The 23660-nt window shown below is 49.8% G+C and overlaps 1 pseudogene; it reads right to left on the reverse strand.

Annotated features, from left to right (window-relative positions):
• Positions 1-2322: 2322 nt before the first annotated feature.
• LOC140411361 (large ribosomal subunit protein eL8 pseudogene) lies at positions 2323-9332 on the reverse strand (annotated as a pseudogene).
• Positions 9333-23660: the final 14328 nt, after the last annotated feature.

Here is a 23660-nt window from a genome sequence, read left to right on the forward strand (position 1 = left end):
ATGCTAATCTCCAAACAGATAACAGGTCACAGCTTGAACTAACACTGAGTATTCCTGCCATACTCACATAACACTTGCCATCACTCAGTTCCACAGTCCAACCTAAAAAAACAACAACGGTTAGAAATACTCCAAAACTGCAGGTCAGGCAGCATCTGTGATCATAGAAAATCATAGGATCCCGACAGTGCAGAAGGAGGCCATTCCGCCCATTGAATTTGCACCGGCCCTCTGAAAGAGCACTCCACCCAAGCCCACATCCACGTCCTATTCCTATAACCCCTTAACATAACCTACACATCCCTGGACACTAAGCGGCAATTTAACATGGCCAATCCACCGAACCTACACGTCTGTGGAGTGTGGAAGGAAACCGGAACACCCGGAGAAATCCACACACCGACACGGGAGAATGTGCAAACTCCACACACACACACACACACACACACAGTCACCCAAGGCCGGAAATGAACCCAGGTCCCTTGTGCTGTGAGGCAGCAGTGATCACTACTTTGCCAGGTCTGATCTTTCATCAGAACCCAGCAACATGCAGCTCTCAGAGAGGATCTATGTCTGAATTTTGTCATTGAAAGGTATGGTACACAGCATGTTATCTTCCAGGAACAATTTGTCCCAAAAATATAGTTTGTGCATTTATAATATATTGTAAAACATTGACTTGAAAATTACAGAAAATGCAACAGAATTCAACTTTATACAACATGTCCCACAATGAGGTGCCTCAATACTATTCTGATAATATTGATATTTGCTGTAATTGTTCCTTGTCAGACATGCAGCCCAAGGAGTTCCATCCAGTTTCCAGCTTCTCGGTGAACTATGGCTGAAAGTCCATTGTCCACCTCCGTGCCTCTGCGGCTGCAGGTTTAATATGTCCCTCAGCACATACTTCTGGACCTTGGGAAATGCCAGTTTGCAACTCAGTCAAGGAGAATTAGTTGCACTGGAAGACCAAGAGGCTTCGGGCAGATCAAAGGGCATCTTTCACCAAGTTGAAGGTCCACCAGCTACAGCTACTGAATTTGTTATTATTTTGTGGGAGGTGGGAATCATTGACAAAGCCAGTATTTGTCATCCTTGAACTAATCCATTTTGGAGGGTAATTAAGTGTGAACCAATTTGCTGTGGGTCTGAAATCGCATGGAGACCAGACCAAGTAAGGACAGCAGTTTTATGATGTTAAATTCCATCGTGCAGGATTTGAACCCATGTCCCCATGGGTATTAGCCTGAGCCTCTAGATTACTAGTCCAGTGACATTACCACTACACCACCATCTCAGTTAGCACTGTTGCTTCATAGCGCCAGGGTTTGATTCCCGCTTGGGTTGCTGTCTGTGCAGAGTCTGCATGTTCTCCCCGTCTATGTGGGTTTCCTCCAAGCACTCCGGTTTCCTCACACAATTCCCGAAAGACGTGCTTGTTAGGTGAATGGAACATTCTGAATTCTCCCTCTGTGTGCCCGAACAGGTGCCGGAATGTGGCAATTAGGAGGTTTTCACAGTAACTTCATTGCAGTGTTAATGTGGCACTAATAAATATTATTATTGGATATCTCTCTGGAAACATCATGGAGAGCAAAGAGTCCTGCTTCACTGAGCTGCTTGCGATGAATCTCAACAAAAACACTGCATCTCTCTCTCTAGAGCTCCTTTACAAAGACACATTCCAGAAAGAGATGACACCAGGTCTCTTCCCCACAATAGTCTCTCGAGGGCAATGTGGAGAGTGGGTGAAATTTAAGGCATGAAGGAAGAGAATGGCGGCTTTTTGCACTACCAGCCAAGCTAGGTATTTGCTTGTTTGAACGTTTCGGCGATGAGGCATTTTGTCAAATGACTTTGACAATCTGCTCAGGGAACCGTTGGACAGAATCTAACCTCTCCTTCTCCACACTGCTAACTCTCCCATTGCAGATGCTCCCCACATCCTCCCTTTCTGACCGTTGTCCAGATCCAAGTTGTACAGGTCGCCCTTTCTGGTCCCCACCACCACCCTCTGACAACATGTGAGAGATTCACACAAAGTGGAGGAGGGATAAAATAAAAACGAAGTTCTGTAAAAACTCAGCAGGTCGGCTGCATCTGTGAAGAGACAAATAGAGTTAACGCTATAAGTCTAAACTGACTCTTCGGAACAAAGATAAAATAACAACCAGCTTTGTTCACAGTTCAAGTGGCACGGAAATGGTCAAAATGGTTTGATTTTGTATCACCAGCTGCCGTCCCCTTTTCTAAGTAAATGAGGAATGTCTGCAGTGGAATTTACTTATTTTTATATACAACAAGTAGGTGGGAAATAAATTATCCCAGTTTGGTTGCCAGCTGCTTAGCCTTGGCCTTTGCCAGCTTTGCAATCCGAGCCACAGACTTGGGGCCCAGAATCCCACCGCCCCAATGTCGATGGATCTCATCAAACTGCTCGTTGTAGTTAGTCTGCACAGCCTCAATCAACTTGGCCATCGCTCCCTTATCCTCAGGGTTGATCTGGGCCTGGCTTTGGCTTTGACGATGCAACAAGGAACCCCCATCTTCCGGCAGAAAGGAGGCAGGAACACAACCAACTCAATGGGGTCAACTTCATGTGCGACAATCACCAGCTGAGTTTTCTTACTCTCCACCAATGTGGTGACAGTGTTCACACGTGCTCTGAGAACTGCTGGCCTCTTTGTTGGGGATCAACCTTCCCAGTTGCCTTTTGCTGGGCCCTCTGCCTGTTCTTCAGTTTGGTATTTGCGGGCCAGTTTGAAGAGCTGGGTCACAGTCTGCCTGTCCAGAGGCCTGGGCGAACTGGTTAATTGCTGGAGGCACTTTCAGACAGGATGGCCCTCTGACGTTGTAGTCTGACATACCGTGGCCATCTCGTCAGGTCCCTCTTGGGCTGGATATCCTGACCAACCCCAAAGTTTTTTGGTCTCTTCTCAAACGGAGGGTTGACGACCTTTTTCACCTCATGCTTCCTTACGATGGAAGGAGACGGGACCACCTTCTTCCCCTTGGCCTTCTTTCCTTTCAGTATAGCGGAGAGAGAGCAGGGGCTGCCGGGACCGCCATATAAATATTTTTATTACAAACAGTAACCATTTAATACTAACAATAACCATTACAGTTGTACAAGGCCAAACGGTACAAACACTAATTCTGCATTGGAGAAACTGGGTACTCTCCCCTCTGTGCCAACGTACGGGGAGGGGGAGGTAGGATATTCTGATTATTAAAATCGTCAACAATACAGTTGTACAAAAACAAACAGTACAAGCACTAAACTTTGCGCTGGAGAGACCAGATACCCTCACCTCTGTACCAACAGAAGGGAGATGTAGGGAAGAGGGGCGGTGGGGAGAGAGGGGAAAGGAGGGTGATGGGGAGGGAGGGAGGGACCGCCATAGATCCCGAGGGATGACAGCAGCTTTTCACACTGAGGGCGGGACTCGGAACAAGAATCGGGTCAAATTCCTAATGTGGTGATGCGCATCAATGTAAATACATGTAGGCTAGCTAGACACTCGAGGGAGCACAAGAGACATCACACACACACGCTCAACTAATAGATCAGTTAGATAGGACATGACCAATGGACATTCACGATACACACAGAGGTGACACCGCCACAGGAGGGCATTACACTAACCCATATATAAAGGACACCACACACATGATCTGCTCTTTCCAGTGGAGACAGTCAGTGAGTAGCGACACAGGGTTGATTCAATATTACACCCACCACGTGGATTGCAGCAACTGGTTAGTCAGTCTGGGTAGCTATAGGGATTAGCAGTAGTGTCGAACCCGAGTAATAGAAGTGTAAATAGTTTAATAAACGTGTTGAAGTTATCTCCACGTCTGAACCTTCCTTTGTCAAGTGCACCACAAGGAAGCCGCTATGTTACACCTACAACATAACAAATCATGGTACCAGGACTGAACTGTTTCAATCCATATAGCCATACTTCAGCGAACAATGACAACCAGCAACGATACCCAGGCAAGATGTTCGAGATCCGGGTTCCGCAGCAGCTCCAGTGCCACGGCGATCTCCGCGAAAACTGGCGGGTATTCCAGCAAATGTTTGAATTCTTCCTGGTAGCAGCCGACCTAGAAGACCTGGCCAATGCTGAAAAGACAGAGCTTCTGCTCACCATAGCCGGTGCAGAAGAAATCTTTTAAAAATTCAAGTTATCCAAAGGGCAAAACAGGAGCGACTTCCAGGCAGCCCTGGACAAATTCGGCAAATACTGTGAGGAAAACACACTCCAACCAGCAAGGAAAGGTAAGAGAAGCACCAGTACTCACCACAAGGCCAAAATCCTGGAGCAGAGAACAATTTTGATCGGCGGCCATCTTTCTAAAAGGACTGCAGTTGCGAGACGGCGCGCATACGCAATCACGAAAACGGCCCCTGGTAAAGGAACCCGATCTGCGCATGCGCAATCGCTTCCTACGCAGTACGTCACATGCGTCATGAAGTCAGAGGCCCCGGACCACGACCATTTAAAGGGGAAACGCCCCAAATCAAAGAAAAAATCTTTTAAAGCCGTAAAACAACCTTCCTTCACCTGGAATGACAGCACAATGCCTCAAATTGAACCAAGAAATGAAATTAACTTCCGAAGATCCCTGCAACAAGCAGTTACCTATGCCCAATCCGATGATTCCGACCTTGAATATTTCGAAACCGACCTTTACATTTTCTCTGGACCTCGTGAGCCCAATGCCAGCTCTGACGCAAACAGTGATGATATGGTCCTAGAAGACAACGACTCAGATGAACCTTTCACCTTGGGAGGCTACCCCAGTACCAAATCCGAACCGCAACTAGACGTGTTGCACATTGAAGACCCCCGTACTGAATCTGATGCAGACACGGATTCGTTCTTCGGATTTGAGGATCTTCAGCCCAGCATCTACGACATCCCGACTCGTGAGTGCAGGATTATGCTGTGGCCTGAAATTAAGAGACAGAGAGCGGTACAAGCCCACAGACAGCGGCCTGCTGCCACACAGAGCGTGGTCCACGCACCGCTCAGGGTTCCCGACTCTACGAAAGAAGACACGCAAGACTCCACACCGCAGTCCTTGCATGAACAACAAGTGACTCCAGTGTCACAAGCCTCCACAGCGAGCTCATGGACAGACTCCACAATTGCAGAAACGCAAGACTCCAGAGCGCAGTCCTTGCACGAACAAGAAGTGACTCCAGTGTCACAAGCCTACACAGCGAGCTTGTGGACAGACTCCACGATAGAAGAAACGCAAGACTCCAGAGCGCAGTCCTTGCACACACAAGACGTGAATCCAGTGTCACAAGTCTCCGCAGGGAGCTCGTGGACAGCCTCCACGATAGAAGCAACGCAAGACTCCGATGTGCAGTCCTTGCAGGAACAAGACCATGAGGGTCTAGCAACCTCCTCTGACCAACTAGCGGCAGACGATGCAAGTCTGCCATGCTCAAGTAAACAGCAAGAAGACTATGACAGTCTACCACACTCCAGTGCACAGCAGGACGACCATGATGGTCTATCATGCTATAGTGAAGAACAAAGTGACGATGACAGTCCAAGCCCAAATGAAGGACAACAGCAAGACAATGACAGTCCACCCACATTGGTTGCGCCACCAGATGAAGACTCTGACAATTTACCCAACCCAAGTGAACAACAAGCAGCTACTGAGGATCTACCCACAGTATGTGAGACGAGTGACGACAGCATCCAACTTCCCATGCAAGATGTGCAAAGTGACAGACCTCAGCTAGTGTGTACAGAGGCACTCGACGATCACTGTGAGACCACTCGTGACTCTGGTGACACCATTCCATGGTGCCTCACATTCTTCCACTCTCATTCGCTCGAACCTCTCCACAAGTCAATGCATTCCTGCATGTTCCGACTCCAGGCGCGCAGCTTCAAGAAATCTCAGCTGACTCCAGTGAACCTGCTAAGACTCCGGACGGGGAGCATCAACAAACCAACACTGACTCAGTTAAAACAGACCAGACTCCAGATGGGGAGCAACCAAACGCCGACTCTGATTCACGTAAGCCGGACTTTACTCCAGACAGGGAGTGCCGCAACCTCAGTGATGGCACGCTCAGGGTGACAGCAGATGCCACTATGACAGGAGATGGATCACATAACAATTACACTGGGTCAGTAATAACAAGCAGCGGCTACAGTCCAAGCAGAATACACCAATATTCACCACAGCTATATCCACACATTTTTTCCACACCAGCAGTGCAGCCAATGACTGCTCATGCTGGACAAACCCAGTATTCAGGCATGCAGCAGCAAGCAGTCTGTGCAGCATATTCTCAAACAGGCCAGCACTACGGATTGCCCACTAATGGAATCAAGACCGAAGGAGGACTACCGCAAGTGCAATCTGCACTACAGACTGGAAGCCTTAGTTACAGCCCAGGATTTGCTGCACCCCAGCCTGGCCAGACGGCATATTCCGATCAGATGCAAGGTTCTAGTTTCACACCATCACCAGGTATTTATGCGAGCAGCAATTCTGTTTCCAATTCGACAAGCTTCAACGGTTCTCAGCAGGATCACCCTTCCTGCACAGCACGTGGCCAGAACCAGTATGTACAGTCTTATCCAACTTCAACATATGGCACATCCATGACCTCGAATGAAACTGTTGATGGTCCCTCTTCAACGTCAACACCTTATCAGCTACAAGATGCCATCCGACAGCACCATCACAAACATCGCAAAAAGAAAGGGACTCCAAATCAGACAGCGAAGTGATTTGACCCCTTCTTGGTTCCTGTGGCACAGGGACGTTGATGGCGTTCATAACCAGGAGAGACATTTGACCATGATGATTGATGGTTTTTGGACTCACACAAATGATTTCATAGATCATAGAATTTACAGTTCTGAAGGAGGCCATTCGGCCCATCGAGTCTGCACCGGCTCTTTGAAAGAGCACCCTACCCAAGCCCACACCTCCACCCTATCCCCATAACCCAGTAACCCCACCCAACACTAAGGGCAATTTTGGACACTAAGGGCAATTTAGCATGGCCAATCCACCTAACCTGCACATCTTTAGACTGTGGGAGGAAACCAGAGCACCAGGAGGAAACCCACGCACACACGGGGAGGATGTGCAGACTCCACACAGACAGTGACCCAAGCCGGGAATCGAACCTGGGACCCTAGAGCTGTGAGGCAATTGTGCTAACCACCATGCTACCGTGCATGGACTTATTGTTTAATCACTGTTCCCATGACTTGTATATACCTTACCTTATCTACCTGTTCTTTGTTCAATTTTCCAAAAGTGTGCAGAAAATATGTAACATATAAAAAAAGGGGGGATGTGGTGATGTGCATAAATGTAAATACATGTAGGCTAGCTAGACACTAGAGGGAGCACAAGAGACAGCACACACACACACTCAACCAATAGATCAGTTAGATAGGACACGACCAATGGACATTCACGATACACACAGAGGTGACACGACCACACGGGGGCATTACACTAACCCATATATAAAGGACACCACACACATGATCTGCTCTTTCCAGTGGAGACAGTCAGTGAGTAGCGACACAGGGTTGATTCAATATTACACCCACCACGTGGATTGCAGCAACTGGTTAGTCAGTCTGGGTAGCTATAGGGATTAGCAGTAGTGTCGAACCCGAGTAATAGAAGTGTAAATAGTTTAATAAACGTGTTGAAGTTATCTCCACGTCTGAACCTTCCTTTGTCAAGTGCACCACATGGAAGCCGCTATGTTACACCTACAACATAACAAATCAACTAAGTTGTGAAATCAAACCAGGAACTGTTTACTGATTGACTACAGTATAAATTCTGTATGGAAATAGATGGGCAAAATCTTTGCGGGATCAAGGTATTGTAGCTGTTAAGATTCATTTCTGTGTTTTGTTCTTCCCGTTTAGTTTTCCATTCTAACGCTTATTTCCTTTGGTCTGATATTTTCCCAGCTCCAAGGATGCAATAAAAACAAAATGCTGGAAAAACTCAGCAAGGATTCAGCGACCCGGAGAGTCGTCTCAAACCACGATTGAGAACCGGGAATTTGATCCATTCCTGGTCTGCAGCAGTCTCTCCACAGACACAGTGGGCGCGATTCTCCGCTCCCGCGACTAAGTGCCCACGCCGTCGTGAACGCCATCGAGGTTCACGACGGCGGGAAACGGCTCCGATCCCAACCGATTCAGGGCCCGAAAATGGGCTAGGATCGGGGCCGCAAGAAACTCGGGGGGGGGGGGCGTGTCGCGATAGCTGCACCGTCACCGCGCGACGCCCGAATGACACGGCGCTGCGTCATAAATGGCGCGATCCGCGCACAGAGGACCCGGAGGAGAAGGGAAGAGATGGCTGAGCCCCGACGAGCCGCACCGAGGTTCCGGGACACGGACCTGGACACCCTGCTGGATGAGGTCGAGCACAGAAGGGACACCCTCGGCCCAAGACGTGGGCATCGCCAGCCATCCAGCGCGGTGAGGCACGGTTGGCGTGAGGTTGGCACCGCTGTCAGTGCTGTGGGGCAGACCCCCCGGACGGAGGAGCAGTGTCGCAAGAAGCTGCACGGCCTCACTTGGGCTGCCAGTGTAAGTGCCATGAGGGTGCCCCCAGCCCCCCCCCCTCCCCGGCACGAGGGGGGGGGAAGTGGGGTCGGGGGGGGGGGGGGTTGGGGCATCAGGGGTGGTGGTAGGGGGGGTCAGGGTGCCCAACGATTTACTCGACCCACATGAGCCCCGGGACCCTCCCTGGAGCGATGCCATGGTGTGCAGTCTCCTGAACCAGCAAAAATGTAGTTTATATCTGCACGCCCTGATGATACCCACCTAATTGTGATGCTTTATCCAACCCCCAAGCCCCCCCCCCCCCCCCCCCCAGGACAAGACAGCTCACAACCAATGTGAGCGTATGAGAACCGGAGGGGGTTCTCCTGTGCTGCACCCCCTAAACGTTCACGAGCAGAGGGCCCTGAACCTCGCTGGGGGATCCGCCACCCGGGAGGTCGCGACATGCCAGGTCGGAGGCGCAGAAGCAAGTGAGAGAACCCTGCATGTCCTCACCACCGCACCCCCCCCCACCCCCAACCCGTCATCGTCTCCCTCACACATTGCCCACTGCAGCCTCGATCCCCTCCCCCCTCACACATGGACTGCACCCTCGATCCCCTCCCCCCCTCACACTGTGCACCCACCACCACCATACACCCGGGCCACCATGTCTAACGAACCCCGGATCTTTAAGTTCCCCAGGGCCACCTGCCGAACGTCCAGGGACGTCTCGCCCAGGAAACAGCGGAACATCGGCAACCGCAACTGCACCCAGGGACGCACGCCAGAGGTTGGCAGTCGGTCGGACAGGAGGGCAAACCTCTCAGTATGGGACGCAGAACCGGGACGCTCACACCACTGAGAGAGACAATAGTGAGGGGCACAGGGCGGACATTCATGAAGAATCGCACATCACGGCCACACACTTGGTGGAATCACCTGGAAGTCAACACGACATGGCCGGCATGCAGCTTGCACCGGGCCATAAGTGGGAGGAGAACAGACAAGAATTCCTAACGGACGTTGACCTCGAGCTTGCGGCACTGCTGTCTCCCTCACCATACACCATCACAGAGACACTCACCTCGGTTGGGCACATAAGTGATGAGGCTCCCGGGTCACTGTCTGATGCGCACCCCACAGCCGAGCCGGTACAGCAGGTGGAGTTTGGAGCAGCCGAGGGGCTGGACGGTCGGAGGGCAGCCCAGGCCCAGCAACCAGCTGCCACCCAGACGGTTCCCGGGTTCCTGGATGTACTTGACCCACCCGGACAACCGATGCATGTGGACACCCAGGGACTGAATAACGGGATGAGGGCCATCTTCCAGGACCTGCACACGCAGCTGGAGGAGTGCATCCGCGTCCAGGAGCAGGGAGTGGTGCCGCTCATTGCAGCCACCCAGGCCGACACAGCAAGGGTGGCGTCCACGGTGGAGGCAATGGGTGAAACGGTTTTGGCCATTGGTCAGGTTCTGCAAGGCGTTGGGCTTACCGTGCACGCGTCATCCATGGCCCAGGAGCGGACTGCCCCCTCACAGGTAGTCATGCGCCAGAGCCAACGTGACATTGCCGCCGCTCTCGGGGCCCTGGCCGAGTCTCACCATGCCATGGCCCGGTCCCAGCAGGCGATGGCTCAGTCCGAGCAGTCAGTCGCGGAGAGCATAGACCGCCTGGCGCACGTGATGGATGGCGTAGCGTACTCACAGGTTGAGATAGCACAGTCCATGGCAGGAATGTTGCTCTCCCTGGGCTCCGTCTTGGCAAACATTCGGACCGTGGTCGATACCGCTGCAGGCCTCCAGGACTGGCAGCACCAGGTATCGGTGGTGTGACGGGGCATGTCTCCGATCGCATCTCCGTCCCACAGTGAGGTCCGGGGGCCACCGGGCACCCCGAGGGAGGAGGAGGTTCTGGGGCCCGTCCTGGTAGCTCCATCAAGGGACGTCCCGGGACACTCGGCCTCCCCCCGTTCCGTCCCTGGCGCATCTGGTGGGCAGCGGGCAGGTTAGGGTGGCACAATGCCTTCCAGCACGCCCACCGAGCAGCCTGGCACATCAAAGCCGGGCCGCCCCAGGAAACGCGTGCCATTCACACTGCCGGGGTACTTTGCACACACGTGCATGATCTTCATGTGGGGGTCGCACACCACCTGAATGTTCATGGAGTATGCGCCCTTCCTGTTCATGAACACGTCCCTGCTGTCTGCAGGCGGGTGCACGGGGACGTGCACACCATCGATGACACCCTGGACCATCGGTATCCCGGCCACCTTGGCGAATTCACGTGCCCGTGATTCCTGCTGTGCTCGGTCCTCAGGGAATTGAATGTACCTGTCCGCAATGGCGTACAAGGCATTGGTGACGGCCCTGATGCACCTGTGGACCGATGACTGTCAGATCCCGGAGAGGTTCCTGCTCGGCGACTGGAAGGAGCCGGTCACATAAAAGTTTAGGGCCACCGTCACCTTGGCAGAGACTGGTATCGCGTGTCCTCCTCCCATTCCACGTGGTGCGAGGTGCGCCACGAGCTGGCATATATGTGCGACCGTCTCCCTGCTGAACCGTAGTCTCCTCCTGCATGTGATGTCCGTTAGGGCCTCGAACAACATTCTGTCACGGTACACCCTCGGCCTTGCTGGACGCCTGTGGCGCCCTGGCACCACCATCAGTGAATCCTCCTGCTCCACCTGCTCCTCCTCCTCCTCCTGTCCCCCCCAAGCACTTCCTCTGCATTCCTCGCCGTCTGGCGGTCAATGTTCCCCTCGGCATCCCCCTGTACATTCGGGTCCTGAGCGCCTGCGGCCTGCGCGTCGACGACGGGCCACTCCGCGGCCATCCCCTCTGCTGCATAGGCAACCGCTGCATCTGCAGCCACTGTGGGCCGTGTGACTCTACGCTGCCGGATGGCAAACTCCAGAGCTGCGGCTCCAGCCACGGCAGTGAACATCGCTGTCTGGTTGGCATACATGGTGACCTGCAGGAGGGTGGTGGGGGGCAGAGAAACAACATGTTACACGGAGGTTCTTCCACACCTTCGCCAGCCGGGTTGCATGGGATCCCTGTGTGTCCCGGTGGCCTGGTCGCGTTGCAGATATGCAGCCAGCCTAACACCTGGTCACTGTCTGCGCCCAACGGTCAGTTCACACCGTACTGCTCACCAGTGTGCCGCTCTCCTGTGCCCATCAGCCACACGCAACCTGCGGCCGTGTCCTCGTTAGATACAGAGTAAAGCTCCCTCTACACTGTCCCCATCAAACACTCCCAGGACAGGTACAGCAAGGGGTTAGATACAGAGTAAAGCTCCCTCTACACTGTCCACATCAAACACTCCCAGGACAGGTACAGCACGGGGTTAGATACAGAGTAAAGCTCCCTCTACACTGTCCACATCAAACACTCCCAGGACAGGTACAGCATGGGGTTAGATACAGAGTAAAGCTCACTCTACACTGTCCACATCAAACACTCCCAGGACAGGTACAGCACGGGGTTAGATTCAGAGTAAAGCTCACTCTACACTGTCCACATCAAACACTCCCAGGACAGGTACAGCACGGGGTTAGATACAGAGTAAAGCTCCCTCTACACTGTCCACATCAAACACTCCCAGGACAGGTACAGCAAGGGGTTAGATACAGAGTAAAGCTCACTCTACACTGTCCACATCAAACACTCCCAGGACAGGTACAGCAAGGGGTTAGATACAGAGTAAAGCTCACTCTACACTGTCCACATCAAACACTCCCAGGATAGGTACAGCATGGGGTTAGATACAGAGTAAAGCTCCCTCTACACTGTCCCCATCAAACACTCCCAGGACAGGTACAGCACGGGTTAGATACAGAGTAAAGCTCCCTCTACACTGTCCACATCAAACACTCCCAGGACAGGTACAGCACGGGTTTAGATACAGAGTAAAGCTCCCTCTACACGGTCCCCATCAAACACACCCAGGACAGGTACAGAACGGGTTTAGATACAGAGTAAAGCTCCGTCTACACTGTCGACATCAAACACTCCCAGGACAGGTACTGCACGGGTTTAGATACAGAGAAAAGCTCCCTCGACACTGTCCCCATCAAACACTCCCAGGACAGGTACAGCACGGGGTAGATACAGAGTAAAGCTCCCTCTACACTGTCCCCATCAAACACTCCCAGGACAGGTACAACACAGGGTGAGATAGAGAGTAAAGCTCCCTCTACACTGTCCCCATCAAACACTCCCAGGACAGGTACAGCACAGTGTTAGATACAGAGAAAAGCTCTCTCTACACTGTCCCCATCAAACACTCCCAGGACATGTACAGCACGGGGTTAGATACAGAGTAAAGCTCCCTCTACACTGTCCCCATCAAACACTCCCAGGACAGGTACAGCACAGTGTTAGATACAGAGAAAAGCTCTCTCTACACTGTCCCCATCAAACACTCCCAGGACATGTACAGCACGGGGTTAGATACAGAGTAAAGCTCCCTCTACACTGTCCCCATCAAACACTCCCAGGACATGTACAGCACGGGGTTAGATACAGAGTAAAGCTCCCTCTACACTGTCCGCATCAAACACTCCCAGGACAGTTACAGCACTGGGTCAGATACAGAGTAAAGCTCCCTCTACACTGTCCACATCAAACACTCCCAGGACAGGTACAGCACGGGGTTAGATACAGAGTAAAGCTCCCACTACACTGCCCCATCAAACACTCCCAGGACAGGTACAGCACGGGGTTAGATACAGAGTAAAGCTCCATCTACACTGTCCCCATCAAGCACTTCCAGGACAGGTACAGCACGAGGTTAGATACAGAGTAAAGCTCCCTCTACACTGCCCCATCAAACACTCCCAGGACAGGTACAGCACTGGGTTAGATACAGAGTAAAGCTCCCTCTACACTGTCCCCATCAAACACTCCCAGGACAGGTACCGCACGGGGTTAGATACAGAGTAAAGCTCCCTCTACACTGTCCCCATCAAACACTCCCAGGACAGGTACAGCACTGGGTTAGATACAGAGTAAAGCTCCCTCTACACTGTCCCCATCAAACACTGCCAGGACAGGTACCGCACGGGGTTAGATACAGAGTAAAGCTCCCTCTACACTGCCCCATCAAACACTCCCAGGACAGGTACAGCACGGGGTTAGATACAGAGTAAAGCTCCCTCTACACTGTCCCCATCAAACACTCCCAGGACAGGTACAGCACGGGGTTAGATACAGAGTAAAGCTCCCTCTACACTTTCCCCATCAACACTCCCAGGACAGGTACACAGGAACAGTAATGGGCCATTCAGCCGATCGAGCCTGCCTTAGCGACTAGACCACCTTGATCAATAACCTATTTTAATAATCCGATACAAAGCCCTGGATCAATTTATTTCCTGGCAGCATCAGTAGCTGTAAATGCTCCTCTACGCTATGTCTGAAATATTGCTGCATTGGAGAATGTCATTGTGAATATTACCTTGTAATATATAACCGTTCTCATCCATATCTCTATTTAAACACATTAGCTCCTTTCCCAGTGATCACTGCAGTTAACCCAGTCACTGTTTATACTATAAGCTCTTGTCCCAGTTAATACTACATTACACCATACTGCCGTGGACACTACAATTAACCCTTTTGGAGTGCTGACTGCAATGTACCCAGGGTAAGAGCCTGTGGGACTACCATGTATAATAATCTTTATTGTCACAAGTAGGCTTACATTAACACTGCAATGAGGTTACTGTGAAAATCCCCGAGTCGCCACATTCTGCCGCCTGTTCGGGTACACAGAGGGAGAATTCAGAATGTCCAAATTACCCAACAGCACATCTTTCAGACTTGTTGGAGGAAACCGGAGCTCCCGGAGAAAACCCACGCAGACACAGGGAGAACGTGCCGGGAATCGAACCCGGGACCCTGGAGCTGTGAAGCCACAGTGCTACCCACTGTGCTATCGTGTCGCGTAATGAGTCACACACACAACCTCCCCCCCCACCCCAGCCGCACAAACATGTGTACAGACAAACACAAACTCACACACAGACACAAACTCAGACAGGCTGCGTCAATATATCTTTCAAATGGAGCGAGATCCATTCTCCACCTTTAACTTGGAGAGGTGTATCTGGCCTGTGTGTGACCCAAGTTACACACTGACTGAATATCCTCACAACTGCTTGCGGACAGACTTTTCTAAAGCACTTTTCATAACCTTTGGGTATCACAAACTGCTACACAGGCAATGGAGCCCTTTTGAAATCTAGTCAGTGGTTATTTAGGAAATGGACCAGCTAATTTCAGAGAGAGAGACACACAGAAACAGGATGAGATTGTGCTGTGCATGTTTCACAGCTGACACTGAGACACACACGAGATGTACAATATCAATTATTATTCTGAAGCATGTGATTAAATCACCCCTCAAACTAAATTCCAGTGTTTCAGAGTAAAGCTTCATCTACACTGTCCATCAAACACTCACAACCCAAATACTGTCTGGGCTTAAATACAGAGTCAAAATCTCTCTGTCCTGTCCAAGGAATTTTTCATTGCAGATAGTTATTTTTATTTTTTGGAAAAACAGAACTCAGATTGCACCGAATCCCAGGGTGGACTCATGTTTATTTCAGCCCTTCACATTTAAACATGAAGTTTAAGCTCCGATTACAGGTGTCTGCTTGTCTCTGTTTGTATATTCTCTGTTACTGTTGTTTTGTCACTTGTCTGAAGTATTTAAATAATAGGCCTTGGTTAATCAATCCTTTCTCTCAGCACATGGAAGTTGTGAATCTTCAAGGCTGTCAGTCTGATGAAGATAACAAAAAACGACATGCTTTGATCATCAATCCATTCCCCAACCCTAAATAGACCTCACACATTTCCATAATGCAGGATTATCTCCATCAAAACTTCTAATCAGTTCCCAATACTCTTGTTAACACTTGCCTGTATAACCTAAATTCCACTGACAGATTCCAAAAGCTGCACAGAAAAATGACAGGTTATTTTAAACTTTGAAACAAAACTATTTGAACTTGTGCTTCAATCCTATTATACAGAAATGTTGTCCTGTGGGCTGACAGTTTCTCAGTAAGACTGAAACATTGAGGTACGCCTCGCACTGCACTGGACAACATTTGTGGCACTTCCAAATTCTACGACACATTGCTGTCTGTATTGTGTGAATTTGGTGTGAAATATCTGTACAGTTTAAACTTCCACTGTTTCTGTCTTCTCATCATTTATTTTTTTAAAAATATATTTTATTGAAATTTTTCAAACAAAAATGTTCCGTTTTTGCAGCTTAATAAAGGAATATACATTAAACGTTATTTAAATAATATATTAAACTAACAACAAATGAAAAAAGAAAAAACAAAAAGCAAATATTAACAACTGGCAAAATACAAAAACATGGAATAATACTCTCCCCCCCCCTCCCCCCTGGGTTGCTGCTGCTGTCCTTTCTGTTTTTTTCCCATTAGCGTTCCACGAGATAGTCAAGGAACGGTTGCCACCGCCTGGTGAACCCCTGAGCCGATCCTCTTAACGCATATTTTATTCGTTCCAGTCTTATGAACCCTGCCATGTCGTTTATCCAGGCCTCCACGCCCTGGGGCTTTGCGTCCTTCCACATAAGTAGAATCCTTCGCCGGGCTACTGGGGACACAAAGGCCAAGACGTCGGCCTCTTTCGCCTCCTGCACTCCCAGTTCTTCTGCAACCTACCAAATATAGCTAACCCCCAGCCTGGTTTGACCCGGACCCCCACCACCTTTGAAATCACTCTTGCCACACCCTCCCAGATCTCATGCAGTGTCGGACACGACCAGAACATGTGGGTGTGGTTCGCCGAGCTTCCCGAGCACCTCCCACACCTATCCTCCACCCCGTAAAACCTGCTCAGTCTTGCTCCCGTCATATGCGCCCTGTGTAGAACCTTAAATTGAATCAGGCTAAGCCTGGCACACGAGGACAAGGAATTTACCCTACTTAGGGCATCTGCCCACAGCCCCTCCTCGATCTCTTCCCCCAGCTCCTCTTCCCATTTTCCCTTCAGCTCCTCTACCATCGCCTCCCCCTCGTCTCTCATCTCCCTGTATATTTCGGACACTTTACCTTCTCCAACCCATGCCCCCGAAATCACTCTATCCTGGATCCCTTGCGTCGGGAGCTGTGGAAATTCCCTCACCTGTTGCCTCGTAAATGCCCTCACTTGCATGTATCGGAAGACATTCCCTGGTGGCAACTTATATTTTTCTTCCAGCGCTCCCAGACTCGCAAACGTCCCGTCTACAAACAGGTCCTTCAGCTTCCTAATTCCTGCTCGCTGCCAACATTGAAATCCCCCATCTATCCTCCCCGGGACGAACCTGTGGTTATTCCTTCTCGGGGACCACACCGAGGTACCCGTCACTCTCCTGTGACGTCTCCACTGCCCCCAGATCTTCAAGGTCGCCACCACCACTGGGTTTGTGGTGTACCTTTTCGGGGAGAACGGTAGCGGCGCCGTCACCAGAGCTTTTAGACTCGTTCCCTTACAGGACGCCATCTCTAACTTTTTCCACGCCGCACCCTCTTCCTCCCTCATCCACTTACAGACCATCGACACATTGGCGGCCCAATAGTAGTCGCTCAGACTCGGCAGTGCCAATCCACCTCTGTCCCTACTGCGCTGCAGGAACCCCCTCTTTACCCTCGGGGTCTTTCCAGCCCACACAAAGCTCATAATGCTCCTGTCTATTTTTTTGAAAAAGGCCTTTGTGATCAGGATGGGGAGGCACTGAAACACGAAAAGAAACCTCGGGAGGACCACCATTTTAACCGCCTGTACTCTGCCCGCCAATGACAGGGGCACCATATCCCACCTCTTAAAGTCCTCCTCCATCTGCTCTACCAGTCGCGTCAGGTTAAGTTTATGCAGGGTTCCCCAGTTCCTGGCCACCTGAATCCCCAGGTATCGAAAATTCCTTGCCACTCTCCTCAGCGGCAGAGCATCTATCCCCCTGCCCTGTTCCCCGGGGTGCATCACAAAAAGCTCACTCTTTCCCATATTTAATTTGTATCCCGAGAACTCTCCAAACTCCCTGAGTATCTGCATTACCTCTGGCATCCCCTCCACGGGGTCCGCCACATATAACAGTAAATCATCTGCGTATAGTGACACTCGATGTCCCTCTCCCCCTCTAAGCACCCCCCTCCACTTCTTAGAGTCCCTCAGCGCTATGGCCAATGGTTCAATTGCCAACGCGAACAGTAACGGGGACAGGGGGCATCCCTGTCTTGTACCCCTATGTAGTCGAAAGTATCCCGATCTTTGCCTGTTTGTAACGACGCTTGCCACCGGGGCCCAGTACAAGAGTCTGACCCATCTAATAAACCCCTCCCCGAACCCAAATCTCTTCAGCACCTCCCACAGATAGTCCCACTCCACCCTATCGAATGCCTTCTCTGCATCCATCGCCACCACTATCTCTGCCTCCCCCTCCGGTGGGGGCATCATCAGCACCCCCAGCAACCTTCGTACATTGGCATTCAATTGTCTCCCCTTTACAAACCCTGTCTGGTCGTCATGTACCACCCCTGGGACACAATCCTCTATCCTTGTCGCCATCACTTTGGCCAGCAGTTTGGGGTCTACATTTAGGAGGGAGATGGGCCTGTATGACCCGCACTGCAGCGGGTCCTTGTCTCGTTTCAGAATTAGCGATATCGTCGCCTCCGACATTGTCGGGGGTAATATCCCCCTTTCCTTAGCCTCATTAAAGGTTCTCGCCAAAAGCGGGGCCAGCAGGTCCATATACTTGTTATAAAATTCCACCGGGAACCCATCTGGTCTCGGGGCCTTCCCTGCCTGCATGTTCCCTATTCCTTTGATCACCTCATCCACCTCAATCTGCGCCCCCAGACCTGCCACCTCCTGCCCCTCCACCCTCGGGAACTCTAGCTGATCCAAAAAGTGTATCATTCCTTCTTTCCCCTCCGGGGGTTGGGACCTATATAGCCTCTCATAAAATGTCTTGAACACCTCGTTCACTTTCCCTGCTCTCTGCTCCATCTTTCCTGTTTCGTCCCTAACTCCTCCGATCTCTCTCGCCGCTCCCCTCTTCCGAAGTTGTTGGGCCAGCAGCCGGCTCGCCTTTTCCCCATATTCATATTGTATCCCCTGTGCCTTCCTCCACTGTGCCTCTGCCTTTCCCGTGGTCAGCAGGTCAAACTCCGTCTGTAATCTTCGTCTCTCCCTGTATAGCCCTTCGACTGGGGCCTCCGCATACTTCTTATCCAACCTCAAAATTTCCCCCACTAATCTCTTTCTTTCTTTACCTTCTTGCTTCCCCTTGTGGGCTCTGATGGAAATCAGCTCTCCTCTAACCACCGCCTTCAGCGCTTCCCATACTACCCCCACCTGGACCTCCCCATCGTCATTAACCTCCAGGTATCGTTCGATACATCCCCTCACCCTTCCACATACACCCTCGTCCGCCAGTAGTTCCATGTCTAATCGCCACCATTAAGTAACTTAAAATGGCTGACTGCTGATCGTGGATTTGTTTAGACAGATTCCCAGGAGAGAGATAGAGAGATGCAGAGACAGAGAAGATGGGGAGAATAACTGACTACATTAATTCAAGATTCAGAATCTCCTTCAAACACTGTTATCAAAAGAACATCATGGGGTTAGATACAGATCACACATCCCTCTACACTGTCCCCATCAAACACTCCCAGGACAGGTACAGCAAGGGGTTAGATACAGAGTAAAGCTCCCTCTACACTGTCCCCATCAAACACTCCCAGGACAGGTACAGTGCTGGGTTAGATACAGAGTAAAGCTCCCTCTACACTGTCCCCATCAAACATACCCAGGACAGGTACAGTGCTGGGTTAGATACAGAGTAAAGCTCCCTCTACACTGTCCCCATCAAACACACCCACGACAGGTACAGTGCTGGGTTAGATACAGAGTAAAGCTCCCTCTACACTGTCCACATCAAACACTCCCAGGACAGGTACATCACGGGGTTAGATACAGAGTAAAGCTCCCTCTACACTGTCCCCATCAAACACACCCAGGACAGGTACAGCACGGGGTTAGATACAGAGTAAAGCTCCCTCTACACTATCCACATCAAACACTCCCAGGACAGGGACATCACGGGGTTATATACAGAGTAAAGCTCCCTCTACACTGTCCCCATCAAACACACCCAGGACAGGTACAGTGCTGGTTAGATACAGAGTAAAGCTCCCTCTACACTGTCCCCATCAAACACTCCCAGGACAGGTACAACACAGGGTGAGATAGAGAGTAAAGTTCCCTCTACACTGTCCCCATCAAACACTCCCAGGACAGGTACAGCACGGGGTTAGATACAGAGTAAAGCTCCCTCTACACTGTCCACATCAAACACTCCCAGGACAGGTACAGCACGGGGTTAGATACAGAGTAAAGCTCCCTCTGCACTGTCCCCATCAAACACTCCCAGGACAGGTACAGCACGGGGTTAGATACAGAGTAAAGCTCCCTCTACACTGTCCCCAGCAAACACTCCCAGGTCAGGTTCAGCATGGGGTTACAGACGGAATAAATGTTCCTCTACAATTTCCAGAACAGAAGCTGCCAGGATATTTACAGCAAGTCGAGGGAATGAGGCAATGTTTCCAAAGGAAGGGTTTTATTTTTAAAGAAGATAGGGAATTATCAACATAGCATAACTTACCCCAAATAATGATTACTCCAATATCCAAATCAAAAACATTGCAGAATTCATTCCCATCCCACTTTTCCGGATAATCTTAAATAGATAAACATAGAAATAATTAGCAATAACGGACCACAAGGAATAGGAGCAGGACTGAACCATTCAGCCCTTCGAGCTCACTCCACCAGTCAATATGATCATGGAGCTTCTTCCATTTCAACCCCATGTTCCTGCCCTATCCCCGTGCCTCTTACTGACCCATCAATCGCAGTCTAGAGCCGGTTCAATGACGGAGTCTCCACATCCCTCTGGGATAGAGAATTCCCAGGATTCACCACCATCTGAGTGACAAAATTCCTCCTCATCTCAGTCCGGCATATCGTTGGTTAATACATACAAGAAATGATATCTGGGAATGAATTATAGACTGCAATCTAATGGAGGGCTTCGGGATAGATTATATACAGAATAACAGATACCCAGGAGTGAGTTACTGACTGGAATCTAATCGAGGGGTTCAGGATGGTTTATATACAAAATAACAGATACCCAGGAGTGAGTTACAGACTGGAATCTAATCGAGGGGTTCAGGATGGTTTATATATAGAATAACAGATACCCGGGAGTGAGTTACAGACTGCAATCTAATGGAGAGCTTCGGGATAGATTATATACAGAATAACAGATACCCAGGAGTGAGTTACTGACTGGAATCTAATCGAGGGGTTCAGGATGGTTTATATACAGAATAACAGATACCCAGGAGTGAGTTACAGACTGGAATCTAATCGAGGGGTTCAGGATGGTTTATATACAGAATAACAGATACCCAGGAGTGAGTTACAGACTGGAATCTAATCGAGGGGTTCAGGATGGTTTATATATAGAATAACAGATACCCAGGAGTGAGTTACAGACTGGAATCTAATCGAGGGGTTCAGGATGGTTTATATATAGAATAACAGATACCCAGGAGTGAGTTACAGACTGGAATCTAATCGAGGGGTTCAGGATAGTTTATATATAGAATAACAGATACCCGGGAGTGAGTTACAGACATGAATCTAATCGAGGGGTTCAGGATGGTTTATATATAGAATAACAGATACCCAGGAGTGAGTTACAGACTGGAATCTAATCGAGGGGTTCAGGATGGTTTATATATAGAATAACAGATACCCGGGAGTGAGTTACAGGCATGAATCTAATCGAGGGGTTCAGGATGGTTTATATATAGAATAACAGATACCCTGGAGTGAGTTACAGACATGAATCTAATCGAGGGGTTCAGGATGGTTTATATATCTCTCTCAGACAGACTGACTCAGTCATTCACACTCACTTACACACAATTACTCACTCACACACTCCTCTTACACTTACACAAACACTCACTCATTGTTTCACACTGACTCACACACACACATGATCTTACATACTTGCACACTCACTCACCTACTCACTCATTCTTACACACTAACTCGCTCACACACTCAAACTCACTTACACAGTCACTCACATTGACATACTCACACACTGACTCGCTCACTCTTAGACACACTCACACTTACACACACTCGCCGTTTACAGATACACTGCAGTGCGATACAATGTGCAATCTAATCGAGGGGTTAGATTTAACTCATTCTTACACACTCACTTGCACACACTCGTATGCACATACTCTTACACACTCACTGACAACCTTACACAATCACACACTAACACAAACTCTCACTCGCTCATTCTTCCACACAGACTCATTATTACATACTGACTCTCACACTCACTGACTCTCACACACTCACTGACTCTCACACACTCACTGACTCTCACACTCACAGACTCTCACACACTCACAGACTCTCACACACTCACTGACTCTCACACACTCACTGACTCTCACACACTCACTGACTCTCACACTCACTGACTCTCACACTCACTGACTCTCACACTCACTGGCTCTCACACTCACTGACTCTCACACACTCACTGACTCTCTCACACTCACTGACTCTCTCACACTCACTGACTCTCACACTCACAGACTCTCACACTCACAGACTCTCACACACTCACTGACTCTCACACACTCACTGACTCTCACACACTCACTGACTCTCACACTCACTGACTCTCACACTCACTGACTCTCACACTCACTGGCTCTCACACTCACTGACTCTCACACACTCACTGACTCTCACACACTCACTGACTCTCTCACACTCACTGACTCTCTCACACTCACTGACTCTCACACTCACTGACTCTCACTCACTCTCTGACTCTCACACACTCACTCTCACACAGACTCTTACACACTGTCACTTTGACACACTCACTCCCACACGCTAACACATACTCACTCTGTAATCTGGTAGAGAGAGAGAGAAATCTCAGATCAGAAACTCTGAACTCAATTTTGAAAGTGGTCATCATTTGTTGGGCTCTCCCTGTGCCCAGATTGCCTGCAGAATTCACAAAATTGACGATAGTGTGGTCACTTTTAAAATGAATCCATTGACTGTAAAGTAATCTCGATTGCCCAGAATTAAAGTCTCTTAACTTGAAGCGGGTTTAATTCTGGAATGAAGCCTGTGTTTTAGGCCGAGACATAAATATGGAGGGTGAAATTAAATTCGCAGGAGGTCATTTGAATTCAGTTTGAATTCACTCACTCTCACTCACACACAGACACACTCACTCATTCACACTAACTTACACACAATTACTCACTCACACTCACTCACTCTTACACACTCTCACTCACACTCACTCATACATACTCAGACACTCCCATCCTCACTCATCCACTCACACGCTCACTCACTCTTACACATTCACACACTAACTCACTCTTACACGCTCAATCACTCTCTCTCAGACAGACACAATCATTCACACTCACTTACACACTCTCTCACTCACACTCACTCACTCTTACACACTCTCTCACTCACACTCACTCATACATACTCAGACACACCCATCCTCACTCATCCACTCACACGCTCACTCACTCTTACATATTCACACACACTCTCTCTTACACGCTCAATCACTCTCTCTCAGACAGACACACTGTCATTCACACTCACTTACACACAATTACTCACTCACACTCACTCACGCTTACACACTCCTCTTACACTCTCACTTACACAAACACTCACTCATTCTTTCACACTGACTGACACGCATGATCTTACATACTCACACTCACTCTTACATACTCACTCACACCCTCTCACTATTACTCACACATTCCTACATACGCACACACTCTTACACACATACTCACTCACTTTTACACATTAACTCACTCACTGTTGCACACTCACCCACACTTGCAATCACTCACACTCACATACCCACTCCCACACT

This window comes from Scyliorhinus torazame, chromosome 4 (genome assembly GCF_047496885.1).
Source record: "Scyliorhinus torazame isolate Kashiwa2021f chromosome 4, sScyTor2.1, whole genome shotgun sequence".
Lineage (NCBI taxonomy): Eukaryota > Metazoa > Chordata > Chondrichthyes > Carcharhiniformes > Scyliorhinidae > Scyliorhinus > Scyliorhinus torazame.